The sequence below is a fragment of the Cryptomeria japonica genome, chromosome 7 (assembly GCF_030272615.1).
Source record: "Cryptomeria japonica chromosome 7, Sugi_1.0, whole genome shotgun sequence".
NCBI lineage: Eukaryota > Viridiplantae > Streptophyta > Pinopsida > Cupressales > Cupressaceae > Cryptomeria > Cryptomeria japonica.
Genome location: NC_081411.1, coordinates 272495519 through 272515994, shown reverse-complemented (window position 1 = coordinate 272515994; position 20476 = coordinate 272495519).

The following is a 20476-nucleotide window of genomic DNA, read 5'->3' as shown; positions in this document are numbered from 1 at the left end:
TATCCATTTGTCTTGGTTGACCCATATCTTGAGCATGTGTTTGAACATAAGGCCTCCATGATGGTCTTTGAGTGTAAGTATCATGCATTTGAGCTTGTATATGTGGGATTGCTGGTTTCTGAAGCAAAACTGATGGTGACTCCGGCATCATATTATTGGGTCCTCCACTATTAGGTTGAGTTTGTTGTGAAGGTCTACTTTCCATAAGTTGAGATAAGTCAAAATCATGTGGTATTTTAGCTCCACTTTGTGCCATCATGTTTAGAAAGTATTGACGATCTCTCCTCATTATCTCTTCAACCAATCTATTGAATTGAGGATCCATTATAGATTCTTGTATGTCTGCTGATAGTATTGAAGAATTGTCAACATTGTCATTGTGTGTAGCGTTGTGTATAGCGTTTGCGCTTTCCATATTTGGATTGTGTCTATAAACATTCATGTCTGGTAATGTAGTGTGCTCAGGATTGTAGAAGACATCATTGTCATACTTATAAGAACTCATGTTTATGGGCCCTTGAGCTTCTTTATCTTTTCTCCTAGATTTTTGAAGACGGGTTTCAACCATGAACTAGGTGTTAGAGCAATATGTGAGAGACTAGACGAAAAATGAAAAGAGTATGTAAGACCAAGAGTTGTATGGAGTGTAAATGAATCTGAAGTTTACTTGCAATGTCCAAAGTGTAAGACCAAGTATGTATGTTGTAGAGTAGGTGTGACTTCCAAAGAGAGGATAGTTTCTCTTGATGAGGTAAGCTGACCTTGACTCTAAGAAAGACCAAATGAGACCCAAAGGTAAGAAACCTTGATGAGGGATCACTTAGCAAAGTGTAGTAATATGTAGTGTTGACAAAGTATAGTGAGGACAAGCAAGTGACCTTTTGACTTCAAGTTTAGACAAGTATGAATGTAAAATGAGGTATGAAGCAATGATGGACTGTGTAAGACCTTAGAACAGGCTGAATGCTAGATGAAACCTGAAGAGATAACCTAGGAAGCTCAAGTGTGCCGAAACTGATTTCTTTGTTTGCTTGACTGTTAAACTTTTTTGAAATCCTGACACAGACGCCTCTGTATACTTCACAGACGCGTTTTGAAGACACAGACGCTATTCTGTTTGACACAAACGTGATTCTGAGATTTCCTGTTGATGTTTGCTAAGACTGTAACAGTTTTTGCAATTGTGGACACAGACGCGCCTGTATACTTCACAGACGCGATTTCCAGACACAGACGTGTCTCTGTTCGACACAGACGCTGATAAAAACACAGACGCTATTATGTACTTCACAGACGCGTTTATCTGACACAGACGCGGTTTTAACAGACACAGACGCGTTTCTGTAACCTTAGTGCAATCTTTCCTATCTGTGAATTTGTTTTGCTGTGACCAAATCTGATTTTTCGACTGTTTTTCGTGACAAGAGGACACAATGTTGATGACCCAATGTTTGCAGACTGTTTAGACTCCAAAAAGTGTGTTGTTTGATGTAAAAAGTTTTTGCATACACTTGAAGACACAAAAGACACAATGTTTTGCTGTTTTGTCTTGATTGTTTGAATGTTTATCGTAAGTCAAGCACAATTCTTATGGCTGGCCAGGACAATAATTGTTGATCCCACATGGGGTTTTACCCCCGAGGCTACGCTATTCAGAGCGGATACTTAGATGCTTGACCTCACTGGCTCCACCCTCGGCACTCACTTCTCGGGTCAGCCAAGCATCAGTCCCCATGAAAACTCCCCATGGCGAACTTTGTATCTCTACTAAGAACCGTATGTGTGTGGGCCTCTACCAGAGGTCCGACCTCCTGCCTCAACAACTAGAAGGATTTGGGCATCTAAAACAATGAGGTGCTAGTAAGGGCATCCGCTCGTGTGGCCATACATGCGGCACTTTCAGCTCTGTAAATACAGAAGGCTCCCAGCCGGTAGGGGTTACGCCCTACAAATGATCAAATAAATTTGATCAAACGGGTTTATGGGGAGACATAGTGTCGGTATGAACTAATCAGCACACGTTATTCATAGTTTTCACCATGAATACATTTGATTATAGTGGCTTGGAAGAAGATGGCTTTTCTTTTGCTACCACTTGGGTCGTTCTCTTCTCACTAGTAGTCCTAATGACCACATGGGAAGACAGGCCCTCTAAAGAGTAAACAAAAAGAGCCTATTGCTCAAAACACAAAAGACAATGGTTCAATTTTAGTGCACCAATTGAAGTGTTTGCTAAGCTATGAAGACAAGGCACACAAATAAAATTACAAAACCCTAGCTAAGGCCCTGCAACAAAATTGTTAGTAGTTTGGGTTGTTTCAAGTGATAACCCCTTCCTGCAAGCACACAAGTTAGGTAAATTTTAAGAAAACCCAAAAAGACTTTGTGAAAAGGGGCCTTCAACAAAACGTATTTGCCTCCAAAGCAAGCTGCACAAACCAGGTTAGCTAGATCTGCAAAGGTTAGCCAAAAATAAACCAGATCTGAAACCCTAAGTACAAAATCCGAAAAGCCGAATCGAAAAACTTAAAAAAAAATTTGTAAAACAGAATGCACAGACGCTGGTATACCAGACACAGACGCGTCTGTCCTACACAGACGCGGTTCTGTGATTCGCAGACGTGATTTTAGAACACAGACGCCTCTATATTCTGCAGACGCGATCAGATGGTTCACAGACGCGATTCGGGATCACAGACGCGACTTTCGGAAACCTGCAAAAATAAAAAATGACAGAAACACAGACGCGATCCAAGATATCATAGACGCCTCTGAAATACAAAAACGCGATCCGAACACTCGCAGACGCGAAAAAAAAACCTAAAATGTCGTCGAAATCGTCCGATCTGCAACTTCAAAAAATGCAAAATCTGCAACAAAATGTTAAATGCAAAGGGACAAGGGTCCCACCGGGCGTGCCAAAATGTGTATGGTGAAAATGGATAGCAATAAACAACAATATTGAAAGACTAAAATGGATTCAACCACCAAACCCTAGCCTAACAATGAACAAAGATCCACCATAACATATGAAGATAACCTAAGACAATGCAAAATAACTCAAAAATCACAAAGATTATACCATCACATGTCCACTAGGGTTTTGATCTCCATTCTTCCTATCTCCATTGATCTTGTTTGATATGCTTGCTCTCAGATTTTTATGTGCACAAGAGCTCAATAAAGAACGGAATGTGGTTGCAAGTAGAATTGAAGTGTAGTCAATTGATCAAGTAGTTAGGGTTTGATAATGAAGAAAGCATCTCCTTAAATAGAAGACACAATAGAAAATGGAGGGTTAAGATTGAGAGGTGTAAAAAGAGAGGTCGGCTAGGATTAGAGGGTAGGTATAAGAAATACCAAAATAATGAAAGAGGTAGGTAGTGTAGGAAATAAGAGATGAATGACATGTGTCATGTGTAGAAAAGGTTAATGAATTAATTAAATAAATAAAGATTTATTTAATTAATAGAAGAAGTAGGACAATTAAATAAATAAAATATTTATTTAATTTAGGAAAGGGATAATTTAAATAAATAAATGTATTTATTTAAATGAGAAATAAGGCTAGAAGAGGATAAATGAATTAATTAAATAAATAAAGATTTATTTAATTAATAGAAGAATTAGGCTTAGATAATTAAATAAATAAAATATTTATTTAATTAGACATGACAATTTTGGGTGTCTACAACATGCAATCAGATTTACATTCTTATAGGCATCTACAATCAATCCTGGATCACCGCACTTTGAATTTTGTAACACATCATGCGTTTGTCACTTCATACTATGAATTTGATCATTCCCAAGATAAACGGTTATCTTTATGCACCAAAACCTATTCGAAACTCATAATGCACAACATGCTTATGTGGCATCTTCATCACCGATCATCATTCGGTCATAGATCATCACAACCGATCTCCAACCTCCATCGGTTAGGGTTCCGCTTCTCAACTGGTTAGGATTTCCAGTTGAACTTCACTGCATCAATACCGGTTGCTTTACTGCTTCATTATCGGTTTCTTTACTGCTTTATTACCAGTTGCTAATAACATCAATGATAACACTATACTTCGTCAATGCAATCTTCATGCAATGCCAACAATCTATTGAGATTGTGTTTTAGGTAATTTTTGTAGATTGAATACCATTTGATCTTTAATTATTAGTGAGTGAGAAATCAAAATAGGATTGTGCTCTAAAATGGAATAGGAAAAATAAATTTATATATTATATTAAATCTTCCATCAAAGATTTTTTAATAGTTTCTATACCATTTGAGATTTCTTGAGTTTTATGAACTGGCTATTGTATAGAGCTCAAATGCCCATATCAACGACCTTCCATTTATTGTATGAGTTCTCTACCACTAATCTATTGGTACGCTTGTGATCACTTCAACTTTCAACTAATTGAGATTTATTTACAACATCCCACTTAAGCCATTCTTTATGTTTTCATGGATGAGCTAGGAACCAAACCTATGGAATCATTTATTTGATACTTGAGTTCTCTATGATTGAATTACTAGATTTTGTTTTTTAATTGAAAAGAGAGGAGGATTAATTATTCACTAGTATAATTATACAAAAGGAATAGTTTCCAATCCCTTAAAATAAATTGGAGAATGATCAATTAGGACCAATTTCAATCCGTCAATAGAGATATGTTCTTTGGTTGATTTTCCTCATTTAATAATGATATGATTTGATATGATGAAGACAAAAAATATTCAAAAGAACTCAATAATTGCAAGGAAATTGATAATAATCAAAATAAATAAAAAGATATGGAACAAAAAGCTAGCTTAGAATCACATATATGGAAATGAGATGCAAATAACCTTTCACTAAAATCTAAACTTGAAAGTGTTGATATATGGAGATAGGTGTCATATACTTGAGGTTATCTTCGTTAGCTTAGAACTATGAATTTTAATCAAGACTCTTAGTATATCATTCTCTCAAAATTTCAATCAAGAAGTGTTGGACTATGGAGTGACACTTCATAGACAAAAGATTTTCTCTAGCTCAAAATATAATTTTTTTTTGTCTTCTTCTACTCTTTGCAAATATGCAACTCTCTACTCTTTTATCTAGAACCTAGACACATAAAAGAGGTAAAAGGTGTTGTGATGAATAGAGGATTGCCTAAGTCAAACCTCAAGTAGGAATTAATTTCCACTACAATAATGATGATTAGAAAAGATATTTTACCTTTGGTAGGATAGAGCCTAAATCTAACACCAAATACTAAACTAAAATAATATTAACTCAAGGTTGATAATGGTGGTGATGCAATGCTCTTTGAATAAGTATTTAAAGATTTGATATAATAACATGGCATCATGAAAAGATCAATCGTGAAAAAATACTTGCATGTATGTTTTTGTATCTTTCTCCTCCATAATACTCTGAAGACACTTTCTCAATAGTGATTCCTCAAGACGTACTTAGAATGTGTGGTTATTATGATTGAAGAAAATAAACTAGAGAGGGTTCTTGTATATAAAGATTTGAAGACTCTAACATGTTCAATTTTAGGCCCTTTTGGACTATGGAACTAGGCTCCCTAGGCCACCTAAAATAAGAGTGGAGAAATATGGTTGAAACGTTCACAAGTACAAAACATAGGATCTAGTCACCTAATAATCGTATGATAATAGTTTAGTAGTGACAAGTCTAGAAATAGGCTTGAAATGAGCTATGAGAGGGGATACTAAATTAAGGGCCCAAAAATGAGTGTAATATTGTAAATAGATTAAAATTTATTACACTATAAGTAGAGAGAGAGAGAGAGAGAGAGAGAGAGAGAGAGAGAGAGAGAGAGAGAGAGAGAGAGAGAGAGTATAAAGAGATAAGATTTCATTGAGCTTGGATAATAGGACCCCAAGCCTAGGATATTAACTCACACAACATCCTAGGAAGGGAACACAAAGTACAAGCCAAAAAAAAGGTAAACAAGGAAAAATAAAAGAACACACAAAAGGGGTTAGTATAAAAATAAAGGCTTGAAGTAAACCATTTAAAGAGACCTTGATAATCAAAATGTCTCAACCACTAATATCATTCTTAGAATGTTATTGCAAGAGCACAAGAAGTCTTATAGAAAGAGAAAGAACATACACTAATTGATAGGAAAAGAAAACATGATTCCAAAAATATTAAGGTATGTTATGCTATGGGACCATGGGAGGTTTTTGAACAATGAATACAACTAAACAACAAGGTGCATCATGTTCATGATTGAATCATGGATTATATCGGCTAGCAATTTTTTTTATGCTAGGTGATCTATCAAAAAGAGACAAGAACAAATTCTATTGGAAAATAAGAGGGATTATGTTGCATGATTCGTGTAAAATATTTGGGAGATTAAAACAAGTCTACTGAGTTGCATTATTCTAGTTGACTGATACAAAGGAAGATTAGAAAGAATTTTTTTTCCAAATCATCTAAAACTTTGACAACAAACTGGGTGTTAAAGTGTGCACCAAACACAAATATTACAAAAAAACCTCTTTTGGATTTAAGTAATCAAAAAATGTGACTATAAAATGGTTCTTGTAGTACATCAAGCAAAAATTTTCGTATGAGACTACAAAATGACTGCTACAGTGATAGCAAGAACAAACAACAAGGAGACCTTATATGCCTCCCATTAAGATACCATAATACTACAATGATGAATTCTTAAGGAAGATAGAGATCCATATAAAGGATAAACACTTTAACCTCCAAGGATATATCCTTAATAAAAGTGCATGCGTTCCATGCTAGAGAGAATACAATATTTAATTGAATAAGAGATAGTGGTAAAAGAGATATCTTGAAATGAGTATAAATGGATATTCATGAAGGGTACATGACTATGAAAAGGGTGAGGGATATATCTCTACCTAAATATATCTACATTAAATAGGATATCTTTAATAAAGATGACATCTTCAACACTAAGAAAGGGGAAGGAGATCAAGAATGCACACCTTCCCAACTTCTAGGAAAAGGGATTCTTGAAGAATAATTGTGCACTTTCAATCAATAAGGAGAGATCACTTATAAAAGACATACAATTTCTAGTAAGGAAGACCTCCTTGTCAAGGATGCACACATCCGAGAAAGGGGGAAATCCTGATGAAGGAAAAATAATTCTATTTGAGAAAGGATATTCTTATAGAAAAATGCAACTCTACAAAGTGAAAATGAATCCTTAGGAAAGACGAATGATTAAAAACTATTCTTACCACCTAGCTTGCAGACAAGAATAATTAGTTTATTATGTTTCTATCCATCTATGATTGCATATAAAGTTGTACCGCCATGAATGATAATGAGCCCCCTAAAGGTAAGCTACTAGTGTCATATAGTGAGGAGAAACATATTAGGGATAAAGAGTGCTAACATACTACATGCATATATGAATTTAGAAATATAATAATATCAACTGTTACTAATATAAGAGCCTTGTTATATAATTCTTGAACAAAACCATTAAATATTTTATAATTAGCAAGGGAGTGAGTATATACATAATAAAATAGATAAAAATTACTATAAATTTTTGGTTTAGAGTTAGACCTATATATCATGAAAAGGAAGGTGATCCTTCTATAATATTTAAGTCTTCAAAAGATTATTTTTTCTAGAGAAGAAGTTCTTTGTAGGAGGGAAAGGTGAGTCTTTGATGAGAGAATTGGTAAGGAGTAAGTAGGAAATCCTATTCCTTCTCTAGGGTATTGGGATGAGTGTTCTATAAGGACTTTGATTCCTTGTTTCTTATTTATAAATCATTTCAAATATAAATTTATAATTTTTTTATAAATGTGATGGAGACTTAGAGTTTAATCACAGATCTCATTGAATTTTATTATCTAAGTTTTTTTGGAGGAACAAAGGGATGGATAGATGAAGGAGGATGGAGCATTTAGGAGGAGTCACATGTATATTAGGATCATGAATATCTACTAGATAATTAAGAAAGTCCTTTACCATTGATTGGTTGGGTTGGGAAGAAGTATTTATGCCATCTAAAGTCTTATTTCTATTCAATGTAATGTTTAGGTGACATATCATTAAGATAATGAATATCATCATATTGTCTCAAAACATGTTGATGTTTAAGATAAGATCTAGTGGAATGAGGATGTAAGGTGATATATATGTTGAGAGTTGGATTTTTAATATTTTAAGCATGTCCCTCTTTCACCATTTAACTTTTTGAGAAGAGGATTCATCATTAATTTTCACTGTTACATCTCTATTAGAGAAATTCATTGATAAAATCATCAACACTTTCCTCCTGAACAAGGAAAACTCTAGGAGAAGTACAAGAATGTTCATCTCAACATCTTTCCTAGAAGGATTATCAAAAGTACCACTCAAAACATCCACTCTCTTTATTGAAATCCAAAAATTAAATTCAAACATATTTAAAAATAGCATCATATAGCAACATGAAATATGTATGAAATTATTCAGAAATGAATTGAATGTTTGAAACATTTTTGACATCCTTATTATTAAATATATTAAGATGCAATATATTACTACAAGACACATGAAGATAAATAAACCACCTTTCAACACATGATTTTGTTAAATGTAGCTAATGAGAAATCAAATAAAATTGAAAAGTGCAAGGCAATTATATTTTGTAAGATCCATAATGAAAGTGAAATAAAAAAAATCCCAATCAGAATTATACAAAATGTAAGTAGCATCAAGTTCACCAAAATGAAAAGGTAGGGGATTAAATGTTAACTAGTCTAAGAATACAAACTAGGAATCATATCTAATGCCTCAAAATTCATTGGAGAATAATCGGTTAGGCCCAACTTCAATCACTTAGGAGAGTTGGGTGATGTGGTTGATTTTTCTCTTTAGATATTGAGATGATTGGATATGATAAAGACAAGAAATGATGTAAGAAATAGGTAAAGTTTTATGAAATTGATGTAATCAACCTAAACATGAATATATAGAATATAAAGAAAACTCATAAGTATAGATCTAGAAATGATATGCAAAGAGAAACTTGTCACTAAAAGTTTAGCCTAAAAGTGTCCATCTATAGAGATAGGTGTCGTAGATCTAAGGGTATCTTCAAAGACTTAGAATAGTGGATTATAAACTAGGATGTGCTATAGATAATTCTCTCAAAATTTTGGTAAAAAAAGTGTCTGATTATGGGGTGACACTCCTTAGAAAAGTATTTTTCACTATTCAAAATTTGGAATTACTTGTCTCAATCTAGTCTCTCTGAATCTGTAAATCTTTATCATCAAACCTGGAACCCATAAATTAATAAGATGGACAAAATTATGTTTTGTATAGGGGCTTGTCTCATTCAAACCTTGGGTAGGAATTAATTTTCAATATACAAATGATGAATATAAAAGATGGCTTACCATTGGTAGAAGAAAGGGAAAATCTAAAGTGAAAAGTTAAATTGAGATGATATTATCTGAAATTGATAATGGTAGCAATTCAATGCTATTTGCATAAGTCCTTCAAGGGTTCATGCAATAAAATGACATGAAAAGATAAAATTAACATTGAAAACATACTAACATGTAGGTTGTTGTAGCTTGTCCCTCCATAATACTCAAATTTATACACACTTAATAATGTTCTCTCAAGATCTGCTTAGAATGTGTGGGAATTTTTATGAATGAGAATAAACTAAAGAGTATGCCTTTATATAGGGATCACAATGTATCTCCTATTTTAGGCTGACTTCTAATGGTCATATTAAAATTTTGAGAACAAATGACAAATCATAAGAATTTACACTTTGAAACATTTAATTTTGGATTCTTCTAAGAGGGACCATGGTGATAGCAGATCTAATCCACCCAAAACTAGGGTAGAGAAGGATGGTTTCAAAGTGCACAAGTTTAGGACATAGGATTTGGTCACCAAATAAGTATAAGATGATATTTTGGTAGTGATAAGTCCAAAAATATGGTATAAATGAGCTATGAGAGGGGCTACTAAATTCAGGGTGGATAAATTAATCTATAAAATTGTCCTTACAAGGCTCTAATGATTTTAGAGAAATATCTTTTGATAGGAGCTAAGACTATAGGGTGGAGAAATTATTCTATAACCATTCGTAATTACTAATTAGTATCTTTGAGTGCATGTTCTTTGTTTTATTTTATAATAAATTGATAGTCTAATAATTATTTTTCAGGCTACATAATCTATCGAAGATTTGCATTTGCACGAATCTTGCCAAATTTATATATACCATATAGCAAAAAATATGTAATCCTTCAATTGTTTTTGTTAATTTTTTACATGGTGGCTAAGAATAGAAATGAAACTTGAAAATGTAATGTTATTTTCAACTTACAAATTTTTTTTTTTTAATTATTTTTTTAGTTGATTGTTTTAAAAAAAGAGGTCAAGTAGGTCTTTTACACTTACTAATTATTTATTATTATGGAGCTAAAAAATAGAAAACTCAAACGGAATTCAATGTTATTTATTGTTCATTGATTAGATGCTATTTGTCGAATTTCCATATAACCAAAAGAATCTTGAATTTTAATAAAATGGTTATCTATGCACATATTAGATTTAATAATTAGAGAAAAAAATCATTTCATGTACATGAGTTTTAATTAGATATTTATACTAAGTGTATAATAACTATTAGGTAGCTTATATTTTTTTGCATAATTTTTTTCTATACATAATATTAAAATTATTATTGAATTCATTTAAAGAAATGAATGTTTATGCCATGTTTTGGAAAGAAACTTGGTAGGTTAAACTACACATTGCATTTTTTAGCCTACATGTGATTATCTTTTGGATAATCACAAAACATATTAAATTTAAAATAAAAAAGAATTTTTAATATTATTGCACTAACTAAATTACGAATGCTCACATTTTGAGTCATAATATTACAACTTTTTGAAACCTATCTCTACACTAATTACAACAATAAAATTATTGGTTTAATTAGAAGGTTTAATATTTGCATTCAACGTCTTGCTGATTAAAGACATTGCACATGTTAATCTATCTTAGGGTGTAGGGAATAATGTCAAGTAGAATCTACTAGAAGAAGGATGGATCAAGTTCAATTTTGGCGGGGATGGCATTAATAAATTTGGGGTTAGATGCAGTAGGTTTCATAGTTAGAAATAAGCAAGGAAAGGTCCCCTTGATTGTAGGAAAGTGTAGAGGAGGGCATTTGTCACCTCCAAGATGATGAATCTCAAAGGACAAATCAATTCGCCGCTACCTCACTCAAATTGGCGCTAAGTTGAGCCAGGGGATAAAAATAATAGCGTTAAGCTAGTAGACTGCAAACGAGACTCTCGGACAACTCTGTTGAGTCTTTGTCCTCAGGATGACTGCATGGAGCTCAGACACTAGTGTGATGCACTGTCATCTAGCATAGACAGAACAAAGAAAACTGTATGACGGTAGCAGATACAATTATAATATTAAATGAATTTGAAAAAATAACAGGTTAAACTAATAACACAAAATGAGAAATATTAGAATGACTTGAGAAGAGGGAAAAGAGAAAAGCTCACAATCAGTCCATGATATGAAGCCTCCCGCTAGATGATCTTCTCCCTATGATTATAAACCTACACATAGACTAGAAAGGAAAATGTTGGGGATTGTGTTTTGGAGTCTCCCTTAGTCAGACCCATGTTTTCGTGTTTCCACCTCCATAGACAACCCAGATAGATAGATAGAATAAAAGATAAATTCAAGATGAGATAAATAATAGAAGAGGGATGTGATAAATCCTTGGATGCTCAAAGATAGGATATAAATAAATAGATATTACCAAAGAGGCTTCAGAAAGCCAAGAGAGTTGCCAAAGAATACTATGAGAGCTTGTGAGTGTTGTAGAAAAATAGAGACTGCTATAGAAAGAGCCAAGAGAAATTTCTTACAGAAGCTAGAGAGATTGAATGAGGAGAGAAGAGGAGGGAAAGAGAGGGTTGCAAGCTATTTAGAAGATTCTGAGCCATTTCTATAGACATGCACAAGTGACAAGTGGAAAGGTACACTCAGAACTGACAATAGAACATTAAAATGTCATGGGGCTAATGCGAGGCACGCGAATGTCTGAACAAAGTCTTAGTGTCCAAATGAGTCATGCTAAAAAAATGACAAGAGACAAGGAAGACATGCGGCTAACATGAAACAGAAGCCGAAGGATAGCTATTGAAAGGTGTCTTGAGCATCTTGAGTAGGAAAAGGCTGATGCAAGGGCTGAAGTGAGCCTACTCAGGTGCTAGGAGAGTGGACACCAAAGTGGTTACAAAATATGTAGGTTGAATTACAAAAGGGTATGCAATTTTTGACACTACATTTTTCCCCCACTTTAGCGGCCTTATGAATCAACATGAATATACACGCTAAAGGAAATCTACTGAACATAAAATAACATCTTGATACCAAAAGGATACTATAGACTAAGCAAATAAATCTCCAATCTAAGGAAGCATGCCCCCAAGTTGAAGACCTACAAAATAGATGCATTAGATATGAAAAACCTGCATGAGAGAACAGGGTTGGAGGATAAGAGAATCCCAAGCCAATAAGGTTAGAACATGATAGCACACACACAAAGGAACACAATAAAGAAACTACAATCTTGAGTCAGCAAAGTGAAAGAGACCTCAATGTAAAATGTTGTCTCAGTACCAAGCATCATCCCCAAAATAACAAGAAACAACAAATAAAGGAATTCTAAAATGAAGAGAAGAATGTGACGATTGATCACTTCAAGGAAGAACGCACCCAGAAGTCAGTGAAGCAATCAATGTCAAAGAGATAGTACATTACCTAAACACTAGCTTGATGCATCACTAGCGGTTATATATATATGATGATGATAAAAAGATAGATCTCGCAAGTTCTGTTATGCTAGATGATCAAAGATAAGTAGCACCAACCTTTCTCTGAAGGAAGGCCACTACAAAAAGACAAGATAAAGAAGATAGTTGTGATAGAGAGGCAGATTTTTGTTGATCAGATGAGGTTTCCCTTAGCGAGATGATTTCGAGATTTGGTACAAATATTTCTATTTGGTACATCTCAAATAGACTAGACTAGCGTGATGAATTATAAGATAAAGAAATGGATAAGATAGCATAATAGAAACAAACCTCACTCTGGAGGAAATCCCTTGGCTATGGAAAGATACAAGATAAGTGGTCACCATTGGTATAAGATACACTGGTATGGGTAGCAAGATGCGTTATGCTAGATGGCCATATGATAGAGTGTGATATGTCAATATGGATAACCATCTGATAGGGTAGATAAAGATAAATTTTGTCACCATGGGTACTGATACGCTAGATAGCCATGCAATTGGGTGATCAAGGATAGATTTGGTAAGTAGTAGACTGACCCCTACAAAGGAAAACTAAAAAGATAAATCAAGAATGGTTTGGCCCCCATCTAGGTGATCGCGGAAAAGAAAACGATCAAGTGGTGTGACCCCCACCTAGGCGATCTTGGAAAAGAGAAAGATTGAGTGGTTTTGCCCCCACCTAGGCAAAAATAAAAAAGCAACTAGCAAAGGAAACAAATGCAAGAGGTAAAAGATAAAATGAAGCTATGATGCCCCCCCCCTAGAATGATATGTGTGGAAGGCATGTTATTCTAAGGAGAAGAGCACTTGTGGAATGTCAACATAGCGAAATGTTTCTGTGGAATGCCACCAAGAGAAAGTGGCACATATATATCCACAACATCAAAAGATGCAATGCAAGAGGACATGAGGATCTGATAATTTGGCATCAGGACCCATAGCAATGTCAAAAGGATATATAGTATCACTGTGAGATGGGTGTATTGTCATAGCACTAAATTTCTCAGATGTGAAGAATAGCACATGAAGACAAAGATAGGATAAGGATAGAATGTGTAAAAGAATGGGATAGGGATAATACTCGATATCACTTGTTGTGCAAAGAACAAGAAGGTACATCAATAGATGAAGAATTATTGACACCCGATTGATGAAGTTATTGGATTCTGTCATTCAAGGCCTTACATTCACTAGTGGAATGTCCAAGCACTTGATGATATGCACAGAAAGAATGATTCTTAGGAAATGGATTATGTGTAGGAGGAGGAAGTGTAATCAAGAAAAATTTTAGAAGTTACAAAAATATAAGCTCTCGATCAGATAAAGGATGAGGAGCAAGAAGTAACCCTTTCTCTTGTGGAGAAGGTCTTGACCACTCATAAGGAGTTACAAAGATAATAGATGATGGAGGATGAGATGAAGATGGATTAGGCTTGTAACCTAAACCCATCGTAAATGAACACAATTTCGGCTGCAAAGTTGACTTAACACCTTGACCCAGGAACCTGAGACCATTTCATTTGTATTCATACTTGGAAAATATATTGAACCTTAGACCATAACGTGATTGCAACTCCTCCAAAGGGGGAAGATAACCTTTAATGGTGTATCCAATGGTGTTCACATGATCTAGTGATACAAAATAACAATCATCTTTGCTAGCAAGTGTGAAAGATGTTTTTGGAAGTTTAAGGTGGATAGGGTTGACCTTGTATTCGCCAACATGAGAATCAGTGAAATCTAGGGAGCCCCAATTATCACTAAAACATGAATTCACTTTAGATAAAGAAGATAGTTCAATAGAATATGCCTTATCAGGAGTAGACTCAGAGATTTATGCTTTCAGGAGATTTGCCTTAGAAGAATCCACTTTGGGAAAAAAAATTTTCTCTAGTGATTCCTTCTTCAAGACTTCTTCACCCTTATAACTTCCCTTTTTAGGGGACATGACAGAGCCATAAGTCGTCACTATAGAGGAAAATATTGGAACATAATTTTGAAATGAAGGTGTAACTGAAGTCTGACCCAATGTCGCTACTTGACATAGGTGTACAACATCAGGGTCAGCCTTGATTGTAACCACTTGATTATTTTCCACAAACTTCACTGAACCATGAAACGTAGAAAAAACAACTCCTAAAGTATGAATCCATGGTCTACCCAAGAGGAGATTATAAGATAGAGGACCTACCATTACATATATACCAGAGTCAGAATAGTGACAGGCCCAACATTCAAAGACAAGATAACCACTCCCAAAGCACTTTTTCCACTATTACCAAAACCACAAATAAATAAAGAAGATGTTGCTAGGGAGCTCAGATCAACTATAGCGGCTCTAGCTTTCGCTCTCACCTGATTTCTATAGCGGCTCAAAGGATTTACCGCTCGAGGTCATTCCCAAGAGTATCGATCCCTTGGCAGGCCTCTCTTAAAAAGATAAAAATTTTGAGTGTTACTAACACTTTTCTCTTGCACCTAGGACCATGAGAGCCAAGGGAGAGGATAGTGTGTGTTAGAAGTAGGACCACTCGACCAACTCTTTTGCACAAGTGTGCCAAACACAAAATTCACTCGTTCCTTTTAACTTATCATCGCAATGATTTTCTATCTATTTGGAGATGTTGCTCCAACAATCATGGTGTTCTTTTTAATTTTCAAAGGCAATTGTTTGAGTAAACTAGAATTTGAAAATCTTGATTAACTTAATGAAAAACACGTTTGCATGAAGTAAAATTGTTGTAGAAATGAGACAAGTTGATTGTGAATTTTATTTGCACCAAAAATGGAAGTGTGGATTGTGAGTTTTAGCTTGATGCAAGAAATAAAATTTGCCTTGTTGATTTTAAGCACCAAGAGAATTTGTTCCTAACTTTGCAAAAAAATAAATTTGCATGTTTGTTTTTGTGATTCTTTTTAACTTTGAACAAATGTGATTCTTTTTAGAGCTCTAAATGAAAGATGTGGTTCTTTTTAAAACTCCAAATGAATGTGTAGTTGATTTTAACCCAAAAGGAAAATGAATTTATTTTATCCTAACTTGAAAGATGAAGTTAGAAATATGAACAAATTTATTTCCTAAGCTAAAATTGCTAAAAAAATCCTATTGTAGGGGTTAGTTAAAACCTGCACAAAAGATAATTAGTTAGAAAAATCCACATGTTTTGGTGGGCTTCTACAAGCCTAAAATTTTTGGTTTTTGGTTACAAGGAATTTTCTTACAAATCTCTGTTACAATAGCTCTACTCTATGTGAAAATAGAAGTGCTATTTAACACGAAAGAGCAACAATATAGACAATAGCACTAAAGTATCAATTTATGAAGGTGCTAAATTGAGAACAAAAACGCAAGAGACTGACCTGTGTGTCAATTAAAACATTCAAAAGTTAGTAGTCTTCAAAATAATTGCTCTTTGATTCACGTCGGGTTCACCAAATGATGCTCTGGAAAAAGGATTAGAAAATCTGTTTGATGGCAACACACATAAGAGCACAAGAAACAAACATTAGTGTTAGCAACAAAAGATTATCCTAAATAGGCATATCAAGAGAGATATTAAGCATGAAATAGAAAGCATATAAACATAGAATAAAATAGCTGATCAAGATGCTCATAGTTGCTCCTCCCTTGTTCCTCTCCTCTCCAAGTCCCAAATGAGTGTAGCTCTCAGCTTTTAGCACTAGCCATGGATGCCATATGGAGATTCAAGATAGTTGAATATGATAAGCAAATGCTATGCAAGTGTAGATAGTGATGCTATGAGAAAGCTCTATGCTAATGCCAGTATAACAACAATAATCTAAAATGCTTCCTTCTTTGCTTGAGGAGAAGGGTTCTATTTATAGAAGAAATGGGGAAATGAAGGGTTAAGATTGAGTAATCTTAACAAGGGTTAGGATTGAAAGATATTCAATCCATGTGAGACTTTCAACCCAATCCCATGTTGACAAGTGTCACCATGAGGAGGCTTGAGAGGAGAGATAAGGAGCATTAAATGCTTGAGGGGACATGATGGTTACCCTAGTCAAAGAAATAAATGCTTTGAAGAGACACATGGTTTACATGAGGGTTAAATTAGGGGTCAAAGTCCTTAACCATGGGTGCAAGTGGAATTAACCATTAATGGTCATGTAAGAGCCATAAGTGGTTTGGAAGACTTTAGAGGTTAATTTGTTGAACACACAAAGCATTAATTGTTTTTCAAAGACTTTGGAGTCTTTGAGAAGTGACTCCAATTTGCTTAGGAATGTGACAATATTTAGGGGGTGGATTAGGTTAATTAGGAAGGGTTTAGAAGAATCTAGAAGGGGTTTAGGCATGCAAGTGGATTTTGTAGGAAAATGCAAGTGGGAGAAATTTTGGTATTTTCAATTAAAATAAAATCATTTATTTCAATTAAATGGTGTAATTTGCATTTGGATAAATATTCAAATAAATATTAATTTATTTAAATGAGAAAAAGGAAGATAAAACATTAAAATGCTTGAAGACTTTGAGGGAAACCATTAAAGGCTTGAAGGCTTTAAGGAAAACCATTAAAGTCTTAAGAAGACTTTAAGGGAAGCCATTAAGTTTGAAGACTTTAAAGCCATCAAGTTTGAAGACTTTAAGGGAAACCATTAAAGGCTTAAGAAGACTATAGAAGGAAGCCATCAAGTTTGAAGACTTTAAGGGAAACCATTAAAAGTTTCAAGTGGGTGAGGATAAATAGGATTTTAAATAAATAATTTATTTAAAATAGTTGTGCAACTTGCTTTTGTAGGAAAATACAAGTGGGTGGAGGATAAAGGTGATTTAAATAAATTATTTATTTAAAATAATTGTGCAACTTGCATTTGTAGGAAAATACAAGTGGGTAGAGGATAAAGGTGATTTAAATAAATGTTAATTTATTTAAATGTGAGAGGTGGGATTTTGGGGGAATTTAAATAAATATTAATTTATTTAAATGTGAGAGAAGATTTAATTAAACAAATATGATTTATTTATTTAATTAATGGTCTGAATTTGGTTAAGTGAATTAAATCAAATAAATTGAATAATTTATTTAATTAATAGGAGAAGAGGGTTAAGATGAATTAATTAAATATATTAATTTAATTAATTATTGATTGATGGTTAAATAATCAAATAAATACTAAATATTCATTTTAATTAAGTGGACAGATTTATGTGACTACACATACATTAAGTGTGGAACCTGTATCAACAAGAGTTCATCTAATTCTAATGCCATTAACGTGAATGGTTATTATTAATGGATCAACCAAGCTCCTCACTTTCAGAGGAAGAAGTTCATGGGGATAGAATGTAATATCCGGCGAGTCCACATGAATAAGATCCATCAACGCATTTACATATATCGGCCTAGCAGAAGAAGGAAATAAGATCTTTTGCAGAGCTTTGTAGCATAGCTTGATAAACTGGAGTATTCTAAAGCAAGTCCCATAGTGAGATCTTAGTGGGAGTAACACAAAGTTTCTCAATAAGATCATAATCACTAGATTGATTAACTGAAGGCTTAGGTTCTTGAGGAAGATTTGGTTGAGATGGTGTTAAAGAAGGTTGTGTGTGATCAAGATGTTTCTTATTTCTTCGCGTATTATAAGTATGGGCTACCATTCTATAAGAAGAATCCTTAGACAATACATATCTTGTAAAAAGATTTGGTGAGTCATTTTTAAAAGGAACACAATGAATATAGTTTATAGTTTACCTTCTTTGGAGAAGGACTAGTTGCAGTCACATGATTGATTGGTCATTTAGCCCTTTTAGGGGCAGCAGAGACATAAATGACATTCATAGACTCATCATGATATGTAGAAGATTTAGAGGAAGGAATTTTCTCAATGTCGACCTTTGGAAAATCAGATATGAGTCAAGACTCATCATTCACTAATGCATCATCTCTAGAAGGGAGTGCACTAGAATGAAGAGATGGTGGAGTAATATTAAGAAAGGTGTCAATGATTTCATCCTCCTGTAACAAAATATCCTCTAAAACAAAAGATATATTATGAGAGGGATCAAAGGAATAGCCTGACATAGGCAAAGCTAAGTCACCATCACAAGCATGAAAAGAAACATCATTAGCACTTTGAATATAGCTAGAAACTAAGTTAATAAAAGAAGATAGCATATGCATTTTGAAATTAATAAACTTAAACTTAAGAGAGAAAACATTAATTTGTTGGCTGAAGGCTGATAAACCATTGCCCTGAAATTTTTTTTGCAAGAAAGCGGAAAGAATTAGAATTGTCCTTTTTTTTTAGGGGGACATTGAATGAATGAAGGAATGATAAAGAATTCTCTAAAAATATTACAAAAGAAGTGTTCACGTTGGACTCACCAAAATGTAGAGGAGGGGATTTGTCACCTCCAAGATGATGAATCTCAGAGGACAAATTGATCCACCACTACCTCACTCAAACTGGTGTGAAGGTGAGCCAGGGGATAAAAATAACAGAGTTAAGTTAATAGATTGTGGAGGAGACTCTTGGACGACTTTGTTGAGTCTCTCTCCTCAGGAAGACTATACAGAGCAAGGATATCAATGTGACACGCTGTCGTCTAGTATGGACAGAAAACAGAAAACCGTATGGGGATAGCAGATACAATTATAATAGTAAATTAATTTGAAAAAATAACAACATAAACTAATAATGCAGAATGATGAATATTAGAATGACTTGAGAAGATGGAAAAGAAAGAAGCTCACAATCGGTCCACGATATGAATCCTCTTGCTAGATGATCTTCTTCCTATGATTATAAACCTACAAACAAGCTAGAAAGGAAAATGTTGGGGGTTGTGTTTTGGAGTCAGACCTCTGTTTAGGTGTTTCCACCTCCACAAACAATCTAGATAGATTGATAGAATAAAAAGATAAATGCAAGATGAGATAAATGATAGAAGAGGGATGTGATAAATCCCAAGATGCTCAAAGATGGGATAAATAGATATATATTACCACAGAGGCTTGAGAAAGCCAAGAGAGTTTCCAAAGTATACTATGAGAGCTTGAGAGTGTTGTAGCAAACTAGAGACTATTGTAACAAGATCCAAGAGAGGTTGAATAACCAAGAGAGCCAAGAGCCAAGAGAAATTGCTTCGAGAAGCTAGAGAGCTTGAATGAGGAGCGAAGATGGATTTAAAATGAGAGAAGAGGAGGGAAAGAGAGGGTCATGAGCCATTTAGAAGATTTCAAGCCATTTCCAGCGACATGTAGAAGTGAAAAGTGGAAAGGAACGCTCAAAATTGACATTCGAACGTTGAGATGTCGCAGGGCTAATGTGTGGTGTGTAGACATTCATGTGGTGTGCTAGTGTCCAAATGAATCATGCTAAAAAATGATAAGAGATAAGGGAGACATTTGTCAAACATGAAACAGAAGCCAAAGGATAGTTTCTAAAAGGTGTCTTGAGCATCCTGAGAGGGAAAAGGCTGATGCAAGGATTGAAGTGACCCTACTCAGGATTTGAACACAATGTACCACTAAGAGGGGGCTGAATCAGTGGTTCTTGAAAACTTTTCCTTTTAAACGAAGCTTTGAGTATCGATTAACAACCTAAACACTAAACAATCAAATTGGTAAGATAAGAGTGGATA